This window comes from Eptatretus burgeri, chromosome 15 (assembly GCF_056783735.1).
Source record: "Eptatretus burgeri isolate ZD-2024b chromosome 15, Ebu_testis_v1, whole genome shotgun sequence".
In the NCBI taxonomy this organism is placed as follows: Eukaryota; Metazoa; Chordata; class Myxini; order Myxiniformes; family Myxinidae; genus Eptatretus; species Eptatretus burgeri.
This window is the reverse complement of record NC_140975.1, coordinates 2,248,601-2,261,100: the sequence shown is the minus strand read 5'-3', so window position 1 is coordinate 2,261,100 and position 12,500 is coordinate 2,248,601. Positions and strand designations below refer to the sequence as shown.

Genomic DNA, 12,500 nt, shown 5'->3' with positions numbered 1-12,500 from the left:
ATTGGGTGTACTCTTAAGACGTTAGCCTAAAAACATAGTTCCGAAGTAACACATTTCCCTTCGAGCCATGATGTCCAGGTTCGATTCCCCACCTCACTATAACTGGCATGTTGATGCTTTGCAGGCAGGATGCTGCATCGTTGGATGTGCCATCCTTCACATGGATTTTAAGCCGAACGTCCTGTCTGATAGCAAAACAACATCCTGCGCCACATCGATAGGATCTTTTGAGAGAGTGGAAAACTGTCTTGGTGGAAACATCAGCACAAGGGATGTTCGGTGTGGTCACGGAGGACGATTGTGATCGGAAGACGTTGTTCGCTACCGCGTCATGATAGACCGGTGGTGGCCACTCCTATTGGAAAACAATGGAATTTAAACAAAACTACCATGGGAAGCAAATGTGGCTGATATTTCAAGTGTTAACCCGAACAGTGAAAGCAAAAAAAAAAAAAAAGAGCTCAAACAGGAAACCTTGTTGGAAGATGCACATCTCATTATCGTATTTTGTACATTAAAGACGACATGCAGAGCTGATCACGACCTTCCCACCCTCAGCTCATTGTACCCTCATCTCCGTACACCTGCATATTAAATAATTTGTGAACCTGAAGGAACCATGCCATTCTGGTTACCATCCTGACACACAAGAACCTCCATTGTAAGCACAAAGTTGGAGATCCTAAATGTCAAACGTGAGATCAGTCATCTCCCAAGACGTATCACGTGCTTTCGACACGGTCTGGCACCCTGTCTTGCTCACCAAACCCTCTTCCCATGGTATCCAAGGCCATCTCCACTCATGGCTCACGGACTTCCTCTCCTGTCGCAGTCACCGTGTGGTCCGAAATGGAGTTCTTTCATCCCCTCTTCCTGTGCAGGCTGGAGTTCCTCAAGGTAGCGTTCTGGTCCCTGTTCTTTTTCTGGTTTTCATCAACGATCTCTCCGACTCTCTGGAAAATCCTCTTTATCTCTTTGCCGATGACTCCACCCTCTGCCGTACCATCGGTCATCCCTCAGAACAGCAAGCAGCAGCTTCTTCGCTCTCTGCAGATTTGGATAAAATCACAAACTGGTCCAACACGTGGAACATGTCTTTAAATCTGGACAAATCTCACACTCTCATTATGTCTCTCTGAAAGGACCGTTTCGAACCCCCCCCCCCAACCCCCTCCATCCACTTTCTCAACAATACCTTTGAAGAAGTCCTTTCTTTCCAGCTTCTGGGTCTCACTACCTGCCATGATCTTTCCTGGGAAAGCCACATTTCCAACCTGGCCGCCAAAGCCCGTCGCCAACTGGGAATCCTCCGTCGTGCAAAGTCCTTCCTCGGCCCACCTGAGCTCCTGACCACATACAAAGCTTTCATCCGCAGCCTGATGGAGGACTGCTCTCCCCTCTGGGCTGTGCTCATGCCTCCCACCTTTCTCAGTTTCACACTGTGGAGACCAAGACATTTGGATCATTTGTGTCTCTCAAGATGAAGTTGAGTCTTTGGGTCTCTGTTTCAGTCTCTCACCGGAGACAGGTCGGTGGTCTTTGTCTTCTACCATCTCCTCTGCGGCCTTGTCCCCCCAGCCCCCCCTCCCCCACTCTGTCCTGTCTGTCCCCCCTATATTTCCTCAGGGCGTTCAAGGTCCGCCAGCAACCCACTTCTGGTTAAACTACCAAAATAACGAATTCAATCGCATTCTTCCCTCCAGGCTATCAAAACAGCCATTCACCACCACCTCTTATCTTCCCCCATCCAAAATCTTGATCTTTATTGCCCCCGTTAATCCACCCCAAACCCACCTCCTTCATATTCCGTATTATCCTTCCTGAAAGTCCCTGTAGTACCATTTTGTTTACCCCGTGTACCCTGCCCCATCCCTCTCCCACCCCTCTTCTCCTGCCTTGTACGTTTCTGTGTATTCGCTCTTACACGAGCCTTGACTTGGAAAACAAAAAACAAAAGTTTAAATATGAACAAGAACATGAGGGTTGGACCAGCATTGGGTTCTTTGTGTTCAGCCATGACGTTTGTGTACCATGGAACCTGATGAGGCAGCAGAGGCTCAACAAACCACGACGGAGTTACGTTGAGCCTCAGCTCACACGACCAACCTCCTCTCCTGCCAGGACCTTGTGCCAGTCTTCCATCAAACCTTTGTGCTCCCATTGTTTACGGTGCTTTTGTTTAAATGTCAAACAACATGCCTGTCACTGATACATCATCTACATAAATAACTATTTCATGCAGCAACAGTGGCAGTCATGTGTGCTAAGAGAACCGTTTCCATGAACTTTCACAGCCTAAGATAAAGCCTGGCCAAAGCACAAAGTTCACTCCAAAGGCACAACGGTCGACCAGAGCAACCATGCTCGACTCGCGTTGATTTACGAAACAGCCATTTATAACACCCGAAGAGTGAGACTTTAGCCAAGGCGAACAAAGACAACCTATTACATTACAAAAGGGAATGGTAATCCATGCCAGCAGGAGGAAAGGCAACCCACCTTTACAGGTAATCAGACCATGGACAAGCCAATCACAACATCTTTACAGGTAATCAGACCATGGACAAGCCAATCACAACATCTTTACAGGTAATCATACCGTGGGCAGGACAATCAACCCACCTTTACAGGTAATCATGCCATGGGCAAGCCAATCAACCCACCTTTACAGGTAATCATACTGTGGGCAAGCCAATCAACCCACCTTTACAGGTAATCATACCATGGGCAGGACAATCAACCCACCTTTACAGGTAATCATACCATGGGCAGGACAATCAACCCACCTTTACAGGTAATCATACCATGGACAAGCCAATCACAACATCTTTACAGGTAATCATACCGTGGGCAGGACAATCAACCCACCTTTACAGGTAATCATGCCATGGGCAAGCCAATCAACCCACCTTTACAGGTAATCATGCCATGGGCAAGCCAATCAACCCACCTTTACAGGTAATCATACCATGGGCAGGACAATCAACCCACCTTTACAGGTAATCATACTGTGGGCAAGCCAATCAACCCACCTTTACAGGTAATCATACTGTGGGCAGGACAATCAACCCACCTTTACAGGTAATCATAAATCATGCCGGGGCTGACTGAGCCACCCTCCTTTACAGGTAATCGTACCGTGGGCAGGCCAATCAACCCACCTTTACAGGTAATCATAAATCATGCCAGGGCTGACTGAGCCACCCTCCTTTACAGGTAATCGTACTGTGGGCAGGCCAATCAAGCCACCTTTACAGGTAATCATAAATCATGCCGGGGCTGACTGAGCCACCCACCTTTACAGGTAATCATACCGTGAACTGGCCGAGTCCATATACAACAAAAGACTTAAGATCCTCGAGTTAAGGAAACATGATCACCAAGAGATGGCACAGTGGAAGAGAACAATGGTCTCGGTGTTTCGTTTTGAGGAATCTCATGTTTCCAGGGCGTGTTAACTCGAGGGGCGGAATGTGATGTGATAACAGCAGCCGGTTCACTGTGCCTCTCCGGTTCCGAACACACAAAGGGTGACTCCACACCAGTCAATACATTATTCAGCAGGGTCTCGAAGCTGCTCCATCTCCCAGCATTGTCGTGGTGATCTTTACTCTCACCGCAGTTTACTCCTCAGACAACCACGACATGAGACATATCGAACAAGACACCGACATACGACAAAGTGCATGTCAAAGGTTAGGGTGAGCATGGGAGAGCAGGTGGAACCGTTGTGCAGGAAGAGGCAACAGTGACACAGAAGCCACAACACTGTGCAGCGATGCGGACTGTGCATGACGTTTCATCCGGTGATTGGGTAGTGCAGCAGAGCGAATGATGGTCACAATGCACATCCAGTACTCCAAGGTTTAAACGTGCCCCGATTACAAGGCAGCCCTCGGCAAATCATCCCCTCGTGCAGCAGCTGCAGAGCTGTAAGGGATACAGTTACTGTAATAACAATGTTTTCCTCATTACCGGTTATGGAAACCAAGGCAAATCGAGCCGAGGTCCAGATGATGTGTTTTTGAGACAACGTGGGTGGACAAAGAGGTCATGGGAGATTTTCATCCATGAGGAACATCAGGACTCCGTTTATGAAAGTCCAGAAAAGTCGAGAGAAGACCTGCGTTGTATTGAGAACGTGTGCGCGTGTTGCCAAGTTTAATTACTGACCCAAGGAAGACGACACAACATATATATTCCACACGAGGCTGCAGCCAACATGCTCGCTCCCCCGATCGAGCGTTGCACCTCTCAAACAATGTCAGGCCTCGATAACCGCATGACATTATATCAAGTGGAATTCCTCGAGAAAAACAGAGGTACAGACACTTCAAACTAAACTAAACATGCAACCTACTCTCACCAGGAAACATGTAGATGGGGTCGACAACAACTACAACTCGGGAGGTAGTGTGAGTGGTTACCCCACATGGGAGGGAAGGGTGCATGGTTATGTTACATGGTAGAAACGAATGAGCGCTAACTGAAGGTCATGATAACATCATTGTACCTTCAAGGTACAATGACTGTTATTGCTCATCATGACAGACACTCAATCCATCGTGAGAAGTGGACTGAAAAGAAAACTATCAAAGTTAGGTTCCCAACGGGACACGATGCAAGTGTGGATCATACAGTACAAACACGAAACGGCCAAAAGGATTAACATCGAGCTCAACAATGCACATCAGTCCATTGCAATCCCGAGAGAGTCCTTGTTGACAGCTGGGATTCTCACTCCAACCCCAACCGGTACAATGAGATCCTCACATATCCATTCATATTGCTAGAAGGATACCACAGTATTTGGCTGATTGCAAGAGTTCAAATGGGGCGAATGCAGCAGTAACACTAACAAGTCTGCAAATAAATCACCCTGCATCCAAACCCATCAAACCCCTAAGTGGCCACCAGATCATCACGGGCACATTCTGGGGCTAATATCCAACTCCGATCTCAGTCTGCAGCACAAAACGACCTGAACAGTCCTTGATAGATGCAGAAAACGGCACGTGCACCGGTTACATCCCCTCAACAAAGCAGGTATTACAATATGACAGCACGCAAGTCAGTACATCAGACACCTCTCGGGAATCGAGCAGCAAAGATGAACGCACCACGGCCATGGGATGCCGAATGAAGGAGCTCGAGCTGCATCGTGACAAACACGTACAAAGGGCTTCGTACAGCAACGGACGAGCGACGTTCAGCCGATTGAGCATGACCGTCGCATTGCCGTGCATGCAAGATCATAACAGACAACACCAGAGCCGATGACCGAACGACTTGTGGGTAAAATAAATAATTGAAGCAAAATTTACAAAAGTGCTTAGTTGTGCAATTATATTTGTCGAGGCATCTTTTCTTCGCTGTACTATAATTAGGCGACACATGAACCCACAAAAATCATCATCAGGGATTGCTCCATATCGTGAACACAGATTGTTAACAATCAGTTGCCACAAAACAACAACGTTTACCTTCCTTTTCAAATTATTTTAAACATGTCCGTTTTCGGATGTTTGCACATTGTGTTGTATTTACGGTTAAATAAACTGTCTTGATGGACGGGTCCGTGCAGCCCGAATTAGGGACGGGTCCATGCAGCCCGAATTAGGGTCGGGTCCATGCAGCCCGAATTAGGGACGGGTCCATGCAGCCCGAATTAGGGACGGGTCCGTTCATGTGGCATTACGGATGGGTTCAATACCCCAAATATACGGATGTGTTCATTTTACCAAAACTGTAGTTTATAATTAACTGTAATTCCCACTCCGACTGGTAGTGGCACTATGTGATACACATTTTGAGAAGAGTCCTTCCACCTGAACTTCAATGACTGAATTTGGTTCTTTATCCCATAAAACCTGCAGGAGCACTTGCTGTTTTCAACTCATTCAATATAAGAATACATAGAAGTGAAACAAGCTCAAAACAGCTAAGATCCTTGTCCTCTTAATTATGACGTCATAAAAACGAATATGACGTCATTGTGATGTATCATATGTGCGGTAATTAATCTCTGCTAATGCCCTGTTCGATTCCCGCAAACAGAATTCAAAAAGCTTGCCTAGTTTCAGAGATAATTTTTTCGGCGATTTCCATTGGCGGAGATTTTTTGACGTCATAACTTTTTATCTAGGAGGAATTTTCACAATCGGAGATGGTTACTGTCTGCGCAGGGTATTTTTACATGTATATGCCAAGTTTCAGGAAGTTTAGATGAAAATTGTAGGCTGTGAAACAAAAAAGTCCACAAGAAGAAGATGAAGAACAACAACGTGAGCGAGACTTAGAGATCCTCCACGAGGATCTAACAAAGAAAACGAAAACACAAACACAAAAACAAACAAACAAACATCAAAGTGGAGTAAAATGATCGTGAAGGCCCAGCCAAGACATTGAAGGAGTTGCTATGTTTTTCAGCAACTCGCTCTCTGTGCTTCCAGGAGATATTTTAATTGATGTAAAAATAGACTAATAATTCAAAAAAATATTAGACTCAATTGATGAAGCGTTGACATGAAAAAGCATCTCGTTAGTTTATGCAAATTAATTTGTCGAAATATTGGTGTCACAAACAAACGTAGGATATTATTTTCCAAAATTAGTTCTTCTTATACAGTGGTATGATATTCCACCTTGATATTGTCTCGACTGAATGATGGCATATTGTTTAGGGGAACTCCTTAACCCCTAATGTCTACCTCTCCGTTCAAAGAAGAAAGTTTTTTTTAACTGAATGAGAACTTTCTTACCCTTCACACAAAGAAGAACGACAAAAACAAGAAAAAGAGCAATCAGAGATTTTAAGCCCTCACCAGGACTTCTTTTGAGTGGTGTATTTTTATAGGTTTTCATAGGTAAATCCAATATGGCTGCCAAACCATGTGACCTATCACATATGTGTGACTCTTTTGTTTCTCATGGATAGGTGGTCATATGTGTGAAGTTTTACCACGATCTTTTCAGCCACTTCAGAGAAGAAGATTTTTGAAGGTTAAAAACAACAAAAACAAAAAACAACAATATGGCTACCGAATCACATGACTGATGATGTCATCAAAAAACTTTTGTGGACCATTTTATGCCGAGATGACCCTCAATTTTTTTTTATACTGATCGGATGTAGCGTTCTGCATCTGCAATTATGACATCATAACGAAGGCAAGCACCTATGATGTCATAAAAATACACTCATTCCCCATGAAGAGTGCTTGCTTTGTGCCACTTGTACACCCATGGCTTTGGGAACACTTGTGTGAAGTTTCCTCTCAATATGTCCAGCCATTCGATAGAAGATTTTTATAGGTTTTAGGGTAAATCCAATATGGCCGCCAAATCATGTCACCAATGACATCATGTGTGTGAACCTTTTGCACCTTGTGTTATAGGTGGTCATATATGTAAAGTTTCACCCCGATCTGCTCAGCCACTTCAGAAAAGAAGATTTTTGAAGGTTTTTTTTTTTTTAACAATATGGCTGCCAAATCAAGTGACTGATGACGTCATGATTTTTTTTTTTTTCTGTGTTCCATTTAATCCCCAGATGACCCTAAAAAAATTTTCAGACTGATCAGATGTGGCATTCCAAATATGCAATTATGACGTCATAACGAGGGCACCCATGACGTCATTAAAAAAAAATCACATTAATTTCCCATGAGGAGTACTTGCTACGTGCCAAGTTTCAAATATTTCCTTAGTGCAGTTTCAGAGATACAGAGGTCCAAATTTTTTGTTTTTTCCAATATGGCTGCCACACCACGTGACCTATGACATCATATTTATCATTGCAATATTCTACATGAGTCGTCGCACCAATGGTGAAAATTCATCTCAATCAGGCAAGCGGTTGCAGTGAAAAACACAAAAGTTCTGTGCAGACAAACAGACAAATGAAAAATCATGCTTAGCACGACACTTGGCGAATTAGTTGACCTTTCCGTGTGGTGGTCCAAGCTGTAATGTCATGGAATGTGTGGTGTTTATTTGTTCGTACATTAATAAAATGACGCGACGTCACAAATAACAATTATCAGGCGCGCGTTGTCATGGTAACGGCAGCAGATTTAAAATTTTCACAACTCATTGAAAGCCACCATGTGACATTCAACAACTTATCATCGGTGCTTGTTGCCTTCATTCTGATCGTAGAAAATATTTGAAAATACCTTGGAACATTGCTTTTCAACCCGCTTTATGATCCCGTTATCAGGTTTGAAATATGTTGTAAAACAAAAATGTACATTTTATATGTGTGTTTTTCATGTTTTGGGTGACCCTGACCTTGACCTTCGGTCAATTTGGGAAAACTTTGTACACGTTAATATTAATTACATGCATAAATAGACAGTATAAGTTTCAATATAACAAGTGCAAAACTGTTTGAGAAATAGCCACGTGTAATTCACAAAATTCCCTATTGGCTTATAATGGGCGATAATATAAAGTGATGCAGAATCCAGATCCTGATCTTGAACATCACCAAAAGTCACATATCTTTTTGCACTGTGGATTTCTATCAGCTGTTAAAATTTCATCCAAATCGGTTAAGAATTGTGATCTGTAGAACGAATAGAATTTTTTTTAAATCACGCCAATAGCTAAAAACTTTGACGTCATACGCTTGCGAAAACTGTGCATAATTTGTACTAACATGCATTTTAAAACATTTAGATATTCCATTGAAGTTTGTTTTGGCATCAACAGGAAGTCGCTACGACTTCTGGTTACCGAGTTATGTTCAAAAGCTTTTCACATTTTTTTGGCGTAACGTCGTGACGTTAAGTGCGATTATGACGTGATTTGATCCCAGACTATTTCAGCAAGATTGGCTATCACGTGTTAAAATTTGAGAACAATTGCTTCAGTAGTTTCGGCTGCACACGAGCGTAAATATTTTTTTTTAAATGACGTCAATAGGCAAAACTTTGACATCATACGCTTGCGAAAACTATGCGTAATTTGTAATAAGATGCATTTAGTAATCATTTAGATATTTGAATGAAGTTTAATTTGGCATCAACCAAGTTATGTCCTGAGTCACTTAGTCTGAGTTAAGTCACTGAGTTATGTCCAAAAATGTGTTTTCACGTTGTGTGACGTCACGTCGCGACGTTTAGTCCGATTAAGACAGGGTTTGGACGCGGACCGTCTCAGGTGGATTGCCGATCAGGTGTAAAATTTTAAGAACGACTGGTCCAACCGTTTGGGCTGTAGACGACCAGACAAACAAACAAACAAACCAACAAACTGAACAGACCAACATACTTGACAAAATCGAAGATTTCGCCAAGTAACAAACGGACCCACATGCAATCCCCTCTCCGAAGCGTTCGGCGAGAGTAAATATCTTCACTGCAAGGAGCAGCATTCAGAAAAACAAAATAAAAAACATTATCCTCACTTATACTTCCCCAACAGACCAGGGGAACAATCCCCAAGTTACTCAGATCTTGACAGGACATCTGCATTTAAATTATTTCCCTTTGATGCATCTCATTTCCAGGTATAATTCCTGTAAAGACAACAAGATCCATCTGATCAATCTATGATTTCTGTTTTTCATTTGATGAATGAGAGTTAATAGTGGGGCAACTTAGCTAAATATAGCATAACAATTGCGCATTTTGTGAGGAAAGCACCAAATTTGGCACACTAGTAGCCTATCATATTATGAACAGATTTGGATATTGGGCCATCTCAAATTCAGCCACTGATGGCTGTGGCAGCCATTTTCCACTGCCATCAAAAATTTGAGATGGCCCAATATCCAAATCCGTTCATAATATGATGGGCTACTCGTGTGCCAAATTTGGTGCTTTCCTCACAAAATGCAAAATTGTTATGCTAAGTTGCCCTACTATAAAGGATTGTGATCTGTGAAAGCTACAAATGGAAGAGTAGTTGGACCAAAATATACCTCAACCCGTCACAAAGCTAGCAGAAGAGCACGGGTCTCTTTTTAACCTCCGCCACCAAAGGTGAAGGACGTTATGTTTTCACCCCCTTTCAGTTTGTTTGTTTGTTACGGAAAAAAAAAAATTCACAAGTATGTTCATCACCTCCGTTTGTTTGTTTGTTTGTATGTATGTTTGTCTGCTCACATTCAGCCCAAACCGCTCAACCGATGTGTTAGCTCTCACACGAGCCTCGACAATGTATACAAAAAAAAAACAAAAAAAAAACGATCGTTCTGAAAGTTTTGGAGATTGTTATAACCGACCCTGTGATGGTCCCGCATTGAAGTTTTGTGAAATTCTGTCGATCAAAAAGGTCTTCATGGAGAGTTAAAGGATTGTGATCGATTTGAGGCAAATTTTCAAACATTCTCAAATTTCATCCAATTCACGAGAAATTTGAACTGGATTTGCACATCAGGTGAATGAATTCAACCACCAATTACTTTTGAGGTTAGCATCGGTCAAAAGGTCGACGTAGGCCATAAGGTCATCCCAACACAGGACAAATTATTTAATTGTTTCTAACATTGTCAATTTCCATCTGATTGACATGGAATTTGAAAAGCATTTGTATATTAGGTCACTGAATTCAAACACATTATTTTTGAGACCAAGAGGTCAACATCTGCCGAATTTCTAAAATCCTCAATTTTCTTCCGATTAATTTGAAATTTGAAAAGGCTTTACATATCAGGTCACTGAATTCAACCACTTATTATTTTGGGGTCACTATCAGCCAAAAGGTAAACATAGACCAAAAGGCCAACACAGTCCGAATTTCTAAAATCCTCAATATTAATCCGATTAACTTGAAATTTGAAGAGCATTTGTATATTAGTTCGCTGAATTCAACCACCTCTTAATTTTGAGGTCAATAGGTCAACATTGGCCAAAACGTCAACATGAGTCACATTTCTAAAATTGTCAATTTTCATCTGATTGACTTGAAATTTGAACAGGATTTTCAGGTCAACTCATTGAATACAACCACCAATTATTTTTGAGGTCAGCACATGCCAAAAGGTCAACATAGTCCAAATGGTCAATAACCTCGGATCACTTTTTAAATCCTCAATTTGCATATGATTGACTTGAAATTTGAACAGGATTTGCATATCAGGGCAATGAATTCAATTACCAATTAATTTTAAGGTCAAAAGGTCAACACAGACCTAATTTCTAAAATTGATTGAGGCAAAAACTATTTATATATCACTATATCTCAAAAAGTTGTGGACGAGTTATGACAAAACAAGGTGGATGAGGTGGTAAGGTGACAAGAACAAGCAGATTGGATTGTGGTTCAGATCCAGCCCATCGGTGGGAAACAAAATGTGAACTGTTCCACCTGGCCGAGGTGTGTGCTCTCCCGAGTGCGGTTCAACTTTGTGCTGTTTTGCCAAGTATCGCTCTACGAGTGATTTTTAATTTTTTGTTTGTTAATTGCCGGAATCCTTCGGATTTCGGCAATTATGTTGGTCAGTTGTGTGTGTGTCATTATGTGTGTCTATCTGTCTGTTGGGTAGTCAATCTAGTCTACTCTTATCAGTATTTCCGTCAATATGTTGGGGAGTCAATCTAGTCTACCCTTATTATGAGTAAATACCCTTATCAGTATTTCCGTCGATATGTTTGTCTGTCTGCCTGTCTGTATGTATGTCTGTTCGGTCCAGTGCTCCGTTAATACAATGGCGATTTCGATGAAACTTGGTTGGTAGGTTCATACCATGACCTAGTTGTGTGCAAATGAGAACCGTTGCTATGGACCCATCCGTTGCCTAGCAACGGACCTTTGAAATCTTCAAAAAAAAACTCAAAAATTAATTTTTTCGAAAATCAAAAATCGGGCCACGAGCGACTGTGGGCAGTACATTCAGCCATATTGTCAAAAATTTCCAGCCAGATCCTATGAAAACTGTCGGAGAAGATAGACTTTGAATGAACCCTGGTCGAAAACAATGAAAAAACGAAGTTCGTTATATCTCAGAGACTATGAGTCAGATATACATGAAACTGGTATGGTAGGTTCATGGTATGTCCTAGTTATGTGTGAGAAAGAACCGTTGCTATGGACGCTTTTGTTGGCTACTAACGGCTGAAAAACGACTAAATTCGACTTGATCGACTACCCATGTCCGCCTCCTGGCTTGGTTGTTTGTTTGTGTATTTGTTTACCCTGCAGCAGCCACACCGTTTCAGTGATCATGACCAAACTGGGTACAGACGTCAGCCATGGTCCAACTTAGACACTTGTCGTTTTTGGTGAATCAAGGTCAAAGGTCAAGGTCAACGAAATTCCGAAATTCTTATTTTCGCAATAACGTGCGCTAAAATGGTCGTATCGACTTCAAACCAAATCCAAAATGTGCATCTTCCAATTTTGCATCCAACCATATGTCTCATTGGGGTGTCATACCAACACCCTCCTTAGCGGTCGGGGGTCGAATGTCAGGGGGGTCGGGTCAAAACTTTCAAATTGCGATGAAAACGCCATTTCAAGTCCGATTGACTTCCAAGTTATGATCATGACCA

General features: G+C 42.4%; 1 protein-coding gene across 2 annotated transcripts in view; it reads right to left on the bottom strand.

Annotated features, from left to right (window-relative positions):
- MYO6 (myosin VI) overlaps window positions 1–12,500 on the bottom strand; it is a 113,467-nt gene that overhangs the window by 97,629 nt on the left and 3,338 nt on the right. Inside the window, exon 1 of one of the 2 annotated variants that reach the window (XM_085857880.1) lies at window positions 3,315–3,334. The exons of the other annotated variant lie outside the window; for it this stretch is intronic. The gene's annotated coding sequence lies outside the window, so the exon portion shown is untranslated. Of the gene's footprint in view, window positions 1–3,314; window positions 3,335–12,500 lie in introns of those variants that run through there. 2 annotated transcript variants of the gene reach the window in all.